A 12,726-nucleotide genomic window follows, 5' to 3' on the forward strand; every position below is an offset into this window, starting at 1 on the left:
AAGACTCTCTCTTTGTGTGGTGTGAATAGTTTTATTTTTTTCGTTTTCTTTTTGGTTGAGGGAAGTGCGAATTGATTTGGTACGTACAAGTACAATATTACTACATGTTAGGCTTGTCCCTAAAATTCAACCCGCGTCTTGTTATATCCCGAAAATTCAGATATCGTGCTCCCAAAACTGGCGCCTTCACAACCCGCGCCTTGCTATCCCGAAATTACAACGCGCGCGAAAACTCCCTCCAGCTGCCAAATCCCGACACGCGAAATCCCCCTTCTAACCCTGAGCCGAAAGGGCCGCTAGTTCAAATCGGTGGGGGGTACTTTTGTAACACACCCTACATTTTGGACAAGCGCGTTCCTAAGTCATGCTTCACCCCTCCCATCGCCCCCTTTTCGCCATTCGAAATCCCAGGCCGCCATAACCTCTCCGCTCCAGCCGCGAAACCCCACCCTCCTCCGTCCACCAATCACCGCTGCCCAGCCGGAGCCTCTTCCCCGACGACGTCGTCCACCGCAACAAGCTCGACGTCCCTCCGTCCACCTCCCCGGATGAGGATCCGTCGTCCATCTCGCCGTCCCGCCGGTTCAGCCGCCCCGTCCTCCACCTCCAAGGCTGCTCCGACGATCACCTCGTCTATCGCGGCTGCTCCAACCCCAAATTTGAGTGTGGCCCTCCTCTGCCCCCCACAGCGCTCAAGCCTTAAACCTGACTCCACCCCGGAACCGCAGCCTTGTACCAGGATCCTCACCTACTCTCCACATGCCAGGACGAACCGCCGAAAGGGCAATTAACTCTACAATGCCGGGCAGCTACCAAAGATTGTTATAACATTCTCTCATCACGACATCGCCAAAGGCCATTCTCCTAGTAACCTTGAAATGCCTACCCCTGCTCCCAGGCAAAACCCCTTAACGGTGCTCCCATCCCGCACCTCCTTCAGCTAGGCGAGGCGAGCTACCTTGAAGCCAGCGCACTCAGTCGGCTTGACATACGTCCACGCTGGTACCGTGTCCCCCAAGTTGCAGGACCCCTTCGGCCGCCCCCGGCTCAGCATTACCAGCCGGATCTGCTACTGCTACTCTGGCTCATCGACCACTGATCCGCCTTTCCGCTTCGCCCAGCTGTCTACTGCACACTAGCTTCCCCCAACTTTGCGTCTCACGCTGCTCTGCTCCAATTAAGCCACACATCTCTAAGTCACCTGAATTTCACCTTCATGCTTTTCTAGTCGTGATTTTCATGGGGGTTGGGGTGCTCCCCCTTGATGAAGAGTTACACGGGTGAAACAACCACCAACCCGCCGGAGCACGGGGGAGGCTCAAGCCGAAGATCGTACCCCAGCTACTAATCTTAGGGTTCAGGCTGGGGGGCGGGGGGCCTAGAGGGCTGGCCGGGGCGGCGGTGGCGAGTTGTTTCGAGGCGGCGAGGCGGCGCTGGGGCTGGCGGTTCGGCCGGTGGTGGCTGGCGGCTCAGGGGGGTGCAGGTTGAAGATGAACTGCATGCCCTCCCTAAACTACATGTCAAGTGCCTCTCTGCTACCATTGCATTCAGTTTCGACAGTAGCATTCAGATTCCACAGTAAATTTCAGTTTCGACAGTTAAGTTCAGAGTCAACAGTTTTTACCTCATCCGTTGTAGTCGGGTGGTTTTTTGGTGATGTTAATTTTACATCGATTTTACATCATCTATTGGAGATGCTATTAGAATCCCACTTGAGATTGACGATGTCTGTCTTGTGCTGCTTCAGCCTTGACGTCTTACGGCTCACCGGAGCTGCTCCAACGACAGAACGATCCGTCACAACAGAGCAGTGCCCTGGACGCCATCTACAGATTCCTCAGATCTTCCTCCACACCTCCGACAGCCACCTCTGCCTCAACTGCTTCAGCGACTAACCCAATGATGCTGAGGTCGACACGGCTACGACAAAGAGGTTGTACACTTGTTGCATCACTTATTACTATACATTCACGTCGATCCATTAGGGCTATTTTGGTTCAACGAAAAAACATCGATCCACTGGTTGTTACCATCACTCTAAATTTCTGCATGCTCTCCTTACATAATCTCACCATATTTTTTTCGTATGCATGTCAGATATTGTACACAGTCATGCTGAACATGTAGAGAAAAAGAGAAGAGTTTTGCGCGGCAATACAATGTCATGCAGACATCGCTCCATGGTGGGTTCAATGGCAAACCCTCCCCACCCCTCTCCAGATTGTAATCCAGAGGAAGATATCTGTTCTAAGGCGGATTCGGACGCCGCTGACCACTCCTATTTACCCCCCAAGGTGTTTGCTCTACCTTGGCATGATGATGTTAGTCATATCATGCATATGTTGCCTTGTAGAGCCTACTTTTGACATCATATATGTCATCTGCTTAGTTTAGACATGTTCTGTAATGTCACCTGTTTAGTTTCTATATCATATATGGGAATTATGCAGTCTCATGTCTTTTAGCCATCCATAATATATGTGAAATGTGCAATGCCATCCTATTTAACCAGGCATCATATATTTGAATGATATCTTGCCCATCCTTTTCTTCATTACATTTCCATTTGTCGACAATGTTTGTACATTAAACTACTCTTCCTGTGAATCAGCCATTTGGGTGGGAGATGGAAAAATCTGGAGTGAAAACAAGGCCTTCAGAGCAGACAGTGCTACCTGTCGAAGCAGATCTCTTGTTGGGTCCCGATAGCTCCTCAGAGATGGATTCAGAGACAAATGACCAGTCCTATTCCCCCACTGAGGTGTATGCTCTAACTTGGCACGGTTATACTGCTCATATCATGCATACGGTGTCTTGCATTGCATAGTTTAGACATCATATACACAATACTCAACACCATGTTCTTAGTTCAGACATCATATTGAATGCCCTCTGTTTAGCATATAAATCACATATGTGAAATAAATGATGCGATCCTGATTACTTAGATAACATGTATGTGAATTATGTCATGCGATCTTGTTTAGTTATTCATCATATCTTTGAATTATGTTATGCTATGCTATCTAGTTTAGATAGACATCATATATGTGAAATTATGTCATGCTATCCGTTTTAGTTAAACAATATACATGTCAACTATTTCATGCCCTCTTTTTTCCACACTATCTATTGCATCTGTCTCTCATACAATGTCTGTACATTCAACTATGTTTCCTGTTTATCAGCCATTTGAATTGGAGCGGGTGATGCTAGTATGTAGCGGACTAAAAACACGGTCTTCAAATAAAACAATGCTACCTCTTGGTGGAGATAGCACCTTAGTTGTACATGCACAAGAACCAGCCCTACCACACATAACCCAAACTCTCGCAGATTGTACCCCTACTACGATGGACAGAGAACCAGCTTCACCCAATCTAACCCCAACCCTAGCCGATAGTAACCCAGTTCCTGTTGACACAACACTATCTCCACCATAGAGCTCCCAAACAAGAGCAGTTAGTAAGGCAGCTCCAGTGCCCAAAGGGCCAGTACTATCACGGTGAACACCAACTCCACCAGTTAGTACGCTTATTCATGTGGAGGAAGCATAACCAGCTAGTCGTAGTTTAGCATCTATTGCATTTGATGTTGTTAAATCGTATGTGCGTATCTTCCCATCTTGGAAATATTATACCGAAGATGAAGGAAAATGCCAGTTGCAGGTGTTTGTCCAGGAGTTATGTGTAAGTAATGTTATTCATGGCAATTACTTTGCTTCGTCCCATACATCCTACCTCCATGATGGTTATAATACAGCAAATTTTCCCATTTTTCTCTATAGAGAAGGACCGATTTGGAAACTCAGGATGAGGTAACCTGTGCTAATACCTCTTCTATCTTCAAGAGTGCTTGGTGGCAGTATTGGAATTACCTGAAGAAAACGCACTTCACCGGCAAAGAAACTCATCAAATTCCCTTACGTTCTCCTGAGACACATTTACTGGACGATGACTGGGAATGCCTTGTTCTGTACTGGTCCCGAACCAAGAATGTGGTAAGGTCTATGAGCTCATTTTCTATTTTTAAGTATTATATTCTTGCGTCTTACTGTACTCTGTTCATGTAGAACAAGTGCCTAAACCTGAAGAACAACTGTTCTAATTTAAGATTCCATTGCTACCATAGGACATAGATATATGCTTGTTTGATGCTTTTATTATGTACTAGTACTTGGCAATAGAAGACTTGGTAGTTTAATCCTGTCCACCTTACTAATGAACTGGTTCACCGAAATGAGTTTCATATACTAGTACATGCTAAACTTGTTATGTGTCTGCTTGTTTCTTCTTTTAGAATGCCGACAGAATATTGGGGAAGAGTGCCTTATTAAGCAACGGTAAAGGAAGTAATGCAGATAAGGTTCAGGATAGTGACACATCCTGTCTTGGTTTAGTGTTGGAGTTACTGGCCACTACCGCTTGCACAAGCTATTCAAACTCACTGTCTGAATCAGTTCGGTTTCTTGAGTCTCAACTACAAGCTGAAAGACATCGATCAGCTGTGCTGCGACAAGAAGCGGAAGGACTGCGGAAGTCCCTGGAGCATTCAGATGCATACTTTTTGGTGCAACAGCAAGCGTTGGAGGATTTTAGCGCCAAACAGGACAAAGCTAATCAGCTTGCTAAGCTTATTGCCAGCATGGTGGATACCCAGGATAACGTTTCTTGAGCTCTTCTGAAGTTGTTTCAGTTATGCTCTTGTTTTGCTGCCGCGTTTATTTGCACTGGTGGCCAATTTTGACGGCCAGTGTATATGATATGCTGCTTTGTTCCCTATATTTGCACTGGTGGCGAACTTTGATTCCCAGTGGATGTAATATGTGTAATTGCCGTGATAGCCTAGCGTTAGTTGCTTGCTTATTTATTTCCTTGTTGTCTTGTTTATTTGTTTGCTTGTAGTCATTGCAGTTCTTTTTCCGCGATTAACTAGTGGCTGCAATAACCTATTTTTTAAAACTAGGCCACAATAACCATGGGCTAATATTTACTGTAGTGACACTGGGCCTCCTACGGGCCATAGAAATAGTGGGCCTTCTACGGGCCGTAGAAACAGCAGGCCTTCTACGGGCCATAGAAACAATGGGCCTTCTACAGGCCGTATCATCAATGGGCCTTATACGGGCCGTATGATCGATTGGCCAAACATGGGCCAATAACAGGCCGCATTATGGCCGTAAACGGGCTAGAGTTGGAATTGTCCGTTCATGGGCCGACCATAACGGGCCATCGTTAATAGGCCGTATTTGATGGCACTATGAAAATGGCCCAACGTATTAACGGACCACAAACGGGCCAACTGTAACCACGGGCTGAATTTGGCCCACAAGCAGAAAATGACAGTAACGGGTCGTAAGTAAATGAATGCTGGAAATGAGCCCAAGAATAAATGGGCTCTGAGAAGGCCGAAAGATAACATGGGCTGGAAACGGCCCAACGGAATAACGAGCCGTTAATGGGTATAAAGTGATACACTGTTCATTACGGGCCAGTTTCACCACGGGCCGTTAATGGGTGTAAAGTGGTACACTGTTCATTACGGGCCAGTTTCACCACGGGCCGTTAATAGGCTAAGAGTTACATAGGGCCTTATATGGGCCGAAAGACGTCATGGGCCATACATGGGCCAGAAGTGAAAACGGGCTGGAATCATATTGGATGGCCTAGATGATGCTACTGGGCCTAATTCGAATAGGGCGTAACGGGCCTTGGGTTAGCGGGCTGTAAATGGGCTATATGCGAACATGCCGTTAACAGGCTTTCCATGGGCCGGCCCGCCACCTTTTGACCAAGTCAAACGGACCGGCCTTTTCACAGGAATGGGCCTCTGTTGGGCCGTGCCATGGGTCGACGTATCATAGGAGCCTATCTGACCCACTGATGAGCTGACACGCGTTTCGTCCGGCCAATAAGAATTTTACACGTGGAAATTTCCCATTGGTCGGGGCTGTTAACGGGTTATCGGATCCAAAACCCAACCCGATAGCTTAATGGCGTTCCGTTATGGTGGATGCCACGTGTCGGTCACCCTTGACAAAAGCACTTCTGTGACGCGCGATTTATCGTCATGGAAGTGGACACTTCCGTGATGATAATTTTGGTAATGTCATGGAACACTTCTACGACAGCACAGGTATGACTATCTTGATTCTGTCATAAATTTTTCATGGATGTACATGCATGATAAAAAAACGACCTACTGTGACAAGCATGTATCATCACGGAAGTGTATTTTTTTGTAGTGTTGCCCGCTTACCGCTGCTGGAGACGGCCCCGAGAACCACGCACCCACCCTAGAACCCCCTTCCACCCTCTCTCGCTCTCTTCTCGCTCCCTCGCTCTCCCCCTCTTAGCCGAAGCCGCCATGACCACACCACCGAGAACCACCGCGGCCAGCCACTCCCTCGCTCCATCTCCGCATCCCCGAGCTCTGTATCATCGCCAGCTTCATCCTCGCCGAGCATAGCATCACCGGACACTCCCGAACACCCCAATCGCCGTTGTCTTCCACCTCGGGCTACAACCACCATCGTCGTCGATTCGCCGCACGCAGGACGTCCCCGAGCCAGCTGATCTTGTCTACGTGACCGTTGTGAGCTCACCGTCCTTTCCCCCTAGTTACCTTCATCGTTTGTGACCTCTAGGATCCGTAATTGCCATGGCCGAGCTTTCCCTGCCGCCGGCCATGTCATCGTCGTTGTAGCCACTGCAGCTCGCGCCTGAGCGCGTCACCGTGCTCAGCATGTCTGTAGGAGCACGAAGCACCCCACCACTCAACCCGTCGTGCACCACAACGCCGATTCCGAGCTTGATCGAACCACGGCCGCCGCAAACCTCATCGCCGGCGTTGATTCCGGCGACCTCCGCGTCCAACTCCGTTGCCCCTTGATGTGAACGAGTAAGGGATTTTCCATGATGGCCTCAGCGCATCAAATCACCGCTCATAGCGCGTTCCCGAGCATCACCGCCCCGTCGCTGTGCTCATCGGCGTTCAACTCCGGCGTGCTGATGTGGCAACGTCATTATCCACTAAAGACGCCACTAATTAACCCCCCCTCTCCCTGACATATGGGCCCCATGCCCTAATTAACCCTAGAATTTATTCTTTGTTTAGTTTAATTAAACCAGCATGCCTCACATGTCAGTTTGACCCTGCCACGTTGACGTTGACCTAGCCCCACTGGTCAGCCTCTGTTACTGCCTTGTTACACTGACGTGCGGGCCCCACAAGTCAGGTTTGAACTGGACCGCGCCTGCTGACTTGCTGACATCACACCCACGTCATGCTGACGCAATAAGTCATTTCTGGATTTAGTTTAAATTAGAATAACCAGGAAATTCTAGAAAATGATTTAAACTTCTAAAATTCATAGAAATTTAACCGTAGCTCAGATTGAAATAATTTATATATGAAAAATTATAAAAAAAATCCAAAGAATCTGTTTGTGGCATTTTCAAGCATGTTTGAGCAACCTAAAGCTACTGCATATGACAATTTGAATTAATGGCATTTGAAATGCATTATGTGGAGTTTGAATTTGAATCTTGCGTTCAAACCAACTCCATTTAAATCGTTGCTAGCTGCATTAGTTCAAATCACAGCATATTGTCATGTCACATTCATGCATCATATTGTTGCATTGCATTGATTGTGTTCCCTCTTGTATGTCGGTGTTTGTCCCCTCTCAGTGGACGTAGTTCCGACGATGAGTTCAATGACACCGATGAAGAGCTATACTATCTTCAGAAGTGCCAGGCAAGCAAAACCCCCTTGTTCATCCTGATACAATCCCACTCTCTCACTTTTGCTCTCTTTTACTGCATTAGGACAACAACGCTTCAACTGTTACATGCTGCGATAGTTGAACCCCTTTCCTCTGCATGACCTATCATTGCCACAGTAAATAGATGAAACCCACTAGCATGAGTAGGAGTTGTTTGAGACCTGATGTGCCTACTCATCCATGTTTTTTTGTCATGCCTGCTACTGCTTAGAGTTGAGTCAGGTCTGATTCATCGGGGATGAATTGGAGGTGTGTGAACATGTATTACTGTTGAGAGCTAAGTGTGTGAACATGATTTGGTAAAGGTATCGATGAGAGGCCATGTAGGAGTACATGGTGGGTTGTCTCATTGAAACTGTCCTCAGGAACCGAGTTCTGTGTTTGTGATCCATGAACAGTTACTACCACACATTGGGTTCCGGTAACTCGACCCCACACATTGAATATATTCCAGTTTCTGTCATATCTTAGATCTGAAATTTTTATATAAACCTGTGAGATCTGTTTCCCCTCACACCAATATAGGCGGTTTAACTTTGTATAAGCAATCTATACCATTAGCCCTCTGATAAAATGGAGGTGCCTTTCACCTCCATAGTTGTACTCCGGTTTAACAGTGTCTGGGTACTCCTGTTCTGGCATTGCCTTGTTATCCATTTTTTCATTGGTCTCTGATTTATGCAATTTCATAACTCAGTATATCTTTTACTCCATTGCATCGTATACGTCATCATGAGTGATTTATAAACCGGCCTTTCGTTTCCAGCTTGTTTATTCCATAATGGCCAAGCAATTTACCGCTTGTAACTGGGCTCGTTCCCGGGTCACCGAGGAACAATTGAACGATATGGTCAGCACCGACACCTTGCCTAAGAAAACTGAAATTAAATGGCGAGTCCCACAATCTGAAAATCCTCCAACCCCGAGGCAGGGTGAGGTGGTTGTCTTTGTTGATCACATGGGCCATGGCTTCAAACCGCCAGGGTCAAAGTTTTACCGGGATGTGCTTGCCAGTTTCCAACTTCATCCTCAAGATATCGGACCCAACTCGGTCTCCAATTTATGCAACTTCCAGGTCTTGTGTGAAGTGTACTTACAAGAAGAACCAACTGCGGAGCTGTTCCGGGACTTCTTTCACCTAAACCGGCGCACAGAATTTGTAAATGGCCCCAACACTGAACTTGGTGGTGTCTCAATTCAGAAGCGTAAAGAAGTTGAATTTCCTCATGCCAAACTGCACAACCATCCTAAGGAATGGAACCAGACTTGGTTTTACTACAGAGATACGTCTCCTGAAGATGAGAATCTCCTCCCAGGCTATCGTGATCACCGGCTTTCCAAAACCCATCCAATGCCGCAACGCTTAAGCTCTGCAGAAAGGGCCAAATATGCCCCTCAACTCGCCAAACTCCGGGATTTCATGGCCAATGGTTTAATAGGCATTGATTTCATGCACTGTTGGATATCTTGGAGCATCTTGCCGCTAAGCCGGCGCCCCGGTTTAATGTGTGAGTACACCGGTGATGTTGAAGACCCACAATGTCATTGCAACATTCAGGTGACCGATGAAGAGGTCACCGAAAGTGTAAAGAAAATTTTGAATGAATCGGAAGTAGTCTGTAGTCAAACCGGACTGAATCCCTTCTATACTAAGAACAGACCGCCTGTTGTAAGTACTATACTTCCTTTTCATCCCTGATATCTTTAATTTGTTCAACTAGTAATCCTTCTTCTGCGTATGTATGTACAGGGTGATGATCCCTTCTGGAAACGGAAATTCATAGAAAAAGTAGTAAAGCCAACTGGGGATAAAGCGGTCAAGCCTTCTCGCCCAAAAACCAAAGCCGTCAAACGGACGTCAAAACGGAAAATGGCTGACCGGATTAACATGGAACTTGATGATGATGCTGATGATCCGGAAGTTGAGGTAGAACTTGACTCACTTGGCTCCCTTTTCATGCATCTCATTAACAATGATCTTCCTCAGGAGGACGCAGAAGGCAGTCAAGCTGATGATGTAGAGGTAATTACCCTTTCCTCCGATTCAGACTCTAAGCCAACACAAAAAAACCCGTCAAACAGTCCAGAAAGTAAGCTTTTCTCATCCTCTTGCTCATTTGGATCCAACATTTATTTTGAAGACTCAGCAGCATGAAGCTCGCCGGACAACCCGACACAGTGGCCAACAGGTTACTTCAACCGGTTTACCTGACACCCCGGTTCAGAAGCGCCGGTCTGAGGTCTCTCCTACTCCTGACAATTCTTATCCCAAGGCAGGTTATTTCAGACAACCTCTTAATCCGTCCGATTCCAATTATCAGGTGACACCTCCCTCATCCTCTGGTGAATCGACAGCAACTCAACTCCCCCTCTGAAAACTGTGGCTGGGTAAGCTTTGCAATCTTGCATCTCAATGTGTTGTAAATCTAGAATAAAATGTTAACCCTCCTTTTAATTTTGTCTGCAGAGCCAAAGCCAGACCCAGCAAGAAAGCTCAGGTCAACAATCTGCCCGAAGACCCAGCCACTATTGAAGAGGAACCAAGAGGTGATCCGGACCAGACTTGTGAACCGGAGGGCCTTCATCCTGTAGCCGCCTCTGACGACCCGCCCCTTCAAGGCCAAAACACGGATGAACCAACAGACGCTGAACCTGCCGCGCCTGACACTGAACCGGCCGAGCCAAACCGTGCTAGTCCGGTGAGAGATGCTGAGACTCCATTATCACCAGCCAAGAACACTAAAGGTCAAGGAGACGATGTTATCATTACTGGAATGGGCCACAGCTCTCCTGGCCATCCCGTAATCTTGGCTCAACATAGTGCCAAGGAAGAACAGGTTGCTAGGGAAAAAGGCAAATGGAGTAGTGATTTATCGAATTATGCTCATCTCAACGCTGAAGAACTTCATTCTGGCTTCTTGAACCGTCTTCACTCAAACCGGGACTATGAAGCCGGTTTGGTGAATTTGATGAAGGAGCGATATGAGGTATTTTCATCTCCCTTTGTTCGTTGATTCAAAGTTGAAATACTAGCCCAAGTAGCCCCCAAGGGCCGTTTTTATGATGTTAATCATAAACCGGGTCTTTGTAGCACTTTAAGTTTCTCGTCATTGACCCTCAAAATGTCAGGTCTCTAATAAGAACCAAGACTCCTCTTTTAACAATTAGATAGCTTTCCGCAGTGTAGCCCCCAAAGGCCGGTTTAACTTGGCAAGTTAATCCGGGTTTTAATCCGTGCATCCGTTTTAGAACAGACGTACATTAGCCCCCAAGTGTCAAGGACAATGCTTGCATTGTTCTGGAGACTTGTATAAAAGGTAGTAATTGAGAGCAAGTAGGCATTAGTCCCCAAGTATGAAGTGCATAACTTGTTATACGCTTTGTACTTTAGAACATATATAAATATATATATATATATCCTGTTGTTTGATATACCTTCAATGTTGCAGGCTGAACTGAGGAATAGAGATGCCCGAAACTCTGACTTGCAAGAGAATGTGAAATCACAACAAGCAGAAGCTACAAAAACCAAAGAGGAGCTGACCCAAGACCTGGCCGCAATGGAAAAGCTAAAAGAATCTTTCAACAAAGATCGTGCTGACTGGGAAACCGAAAAATGCGGTTTAACCAAAAGAGCTGAAGACGCCGAGGCAGCCCTGAAACCAATTGTAGATGAGCTAGCTGGCTTGAAACGGCAAATCAACGCTATGACTTCTGCTATCTTTGGTAAGTATCTCCTTATGTGGTTTGCTCAATGCAATGAACCTTATCATTGACCAGAATGTTGGTATAAACCCTTGGCAGGCACGTGGATTGCTCATCTTGGTATAGACATGCGGATGAAGCTCAAAGCGGCGTATACTTTGATTGAACAGTTATACTCTGGGTCTCAGCGGGCTATTTGCACGGCGGCTTACAAAAAACCGGCACCAACCCTGATAAAAGAAACACTTGAGAAGCTGGCCATGTTACCAGCCCGGATTGCCGAATTGAAGAAGGCAGCTGCCAGAGCAGGAGCTTTAATCGCACTTATTCGAGCCAAAGCCTAGATTCCAGACCTTGAAGTAGAAGACATCATTAAAGGATACCCAGGCATGAAGGAGGACGGTTCATACTTAGACAATGATGACCTCCGGCGGCTGACCAAAGAGATGCGGCCAATAGCCATCAAGCTGGCCGAAGACACAGACTTGTCCCATTTTCAACCGGCTTATGACGCTGAAGGGAAAAGACAGCCTGCCGTAATCCATGAAGTTGAAGAACTTGTGCCTTCGATTCGTAAGCACACTTATGCTCCTGATATTAATCCATCCAATCTTATCCATGAAGAAGCAGTGTTTCAAACTTTAACTGGAATCGATTGGTCGACGGTTGATTTCCAGCGTCTGGGGAGGGATGAAGAAGTGCCCACACCAACTGACCCTCAACCATCAAACCGTCCAGACGAAGCGTCTTAAACCGGTCGCCGGTTTACTGGTTACTGTGTGCCGATACTTTGAAAAACAATTGTGCAATTGGAGCCGCTTTGAAAGCTTCTTGTAATAGGATAGCCAAAACTCCGTTATCTGCCATGCCATCGAGCATGTTTTGTAATACCTCGTGACAACTTGTTCCACCTTTTGGGATATATTTATGCATAGCTCAGGAATAGTTTCATTCCTGAATACAAAAACTTGAAAAGTGTCCTAGTGGTTTACCACTGGATGGGTTATGATGCTCAACATATATACAATACTTAGATGAATGATCAAAGTTGTTGTATAAAAAGTAATATGTGCAACATACCTCGTTGGTTGACCAACTGTTTTAGTAAAGGTGCTAACACCAATCCGGAGTAATAATAACTCCATCCTTATAATGCCGGAGTATGATAATAAACCGTACCAGGATATAACAATCACCGAGTTTTCTTTATAACACTGGTGATTTAGTCAAACCAG

Source organism: Triticum urartu, chromosome 7 (genome assembly GCF_003073215.2).
Source record: "Triticum urartu cultivar G1812 chromosome 7, Tu2.1, whole genome shotgun sequence".
NCBI lineage: Eukaryota > Viridiplantae > Streptophyta > Magnoliopsida > Poales > Poaceae > Triticum > Triticum urartu.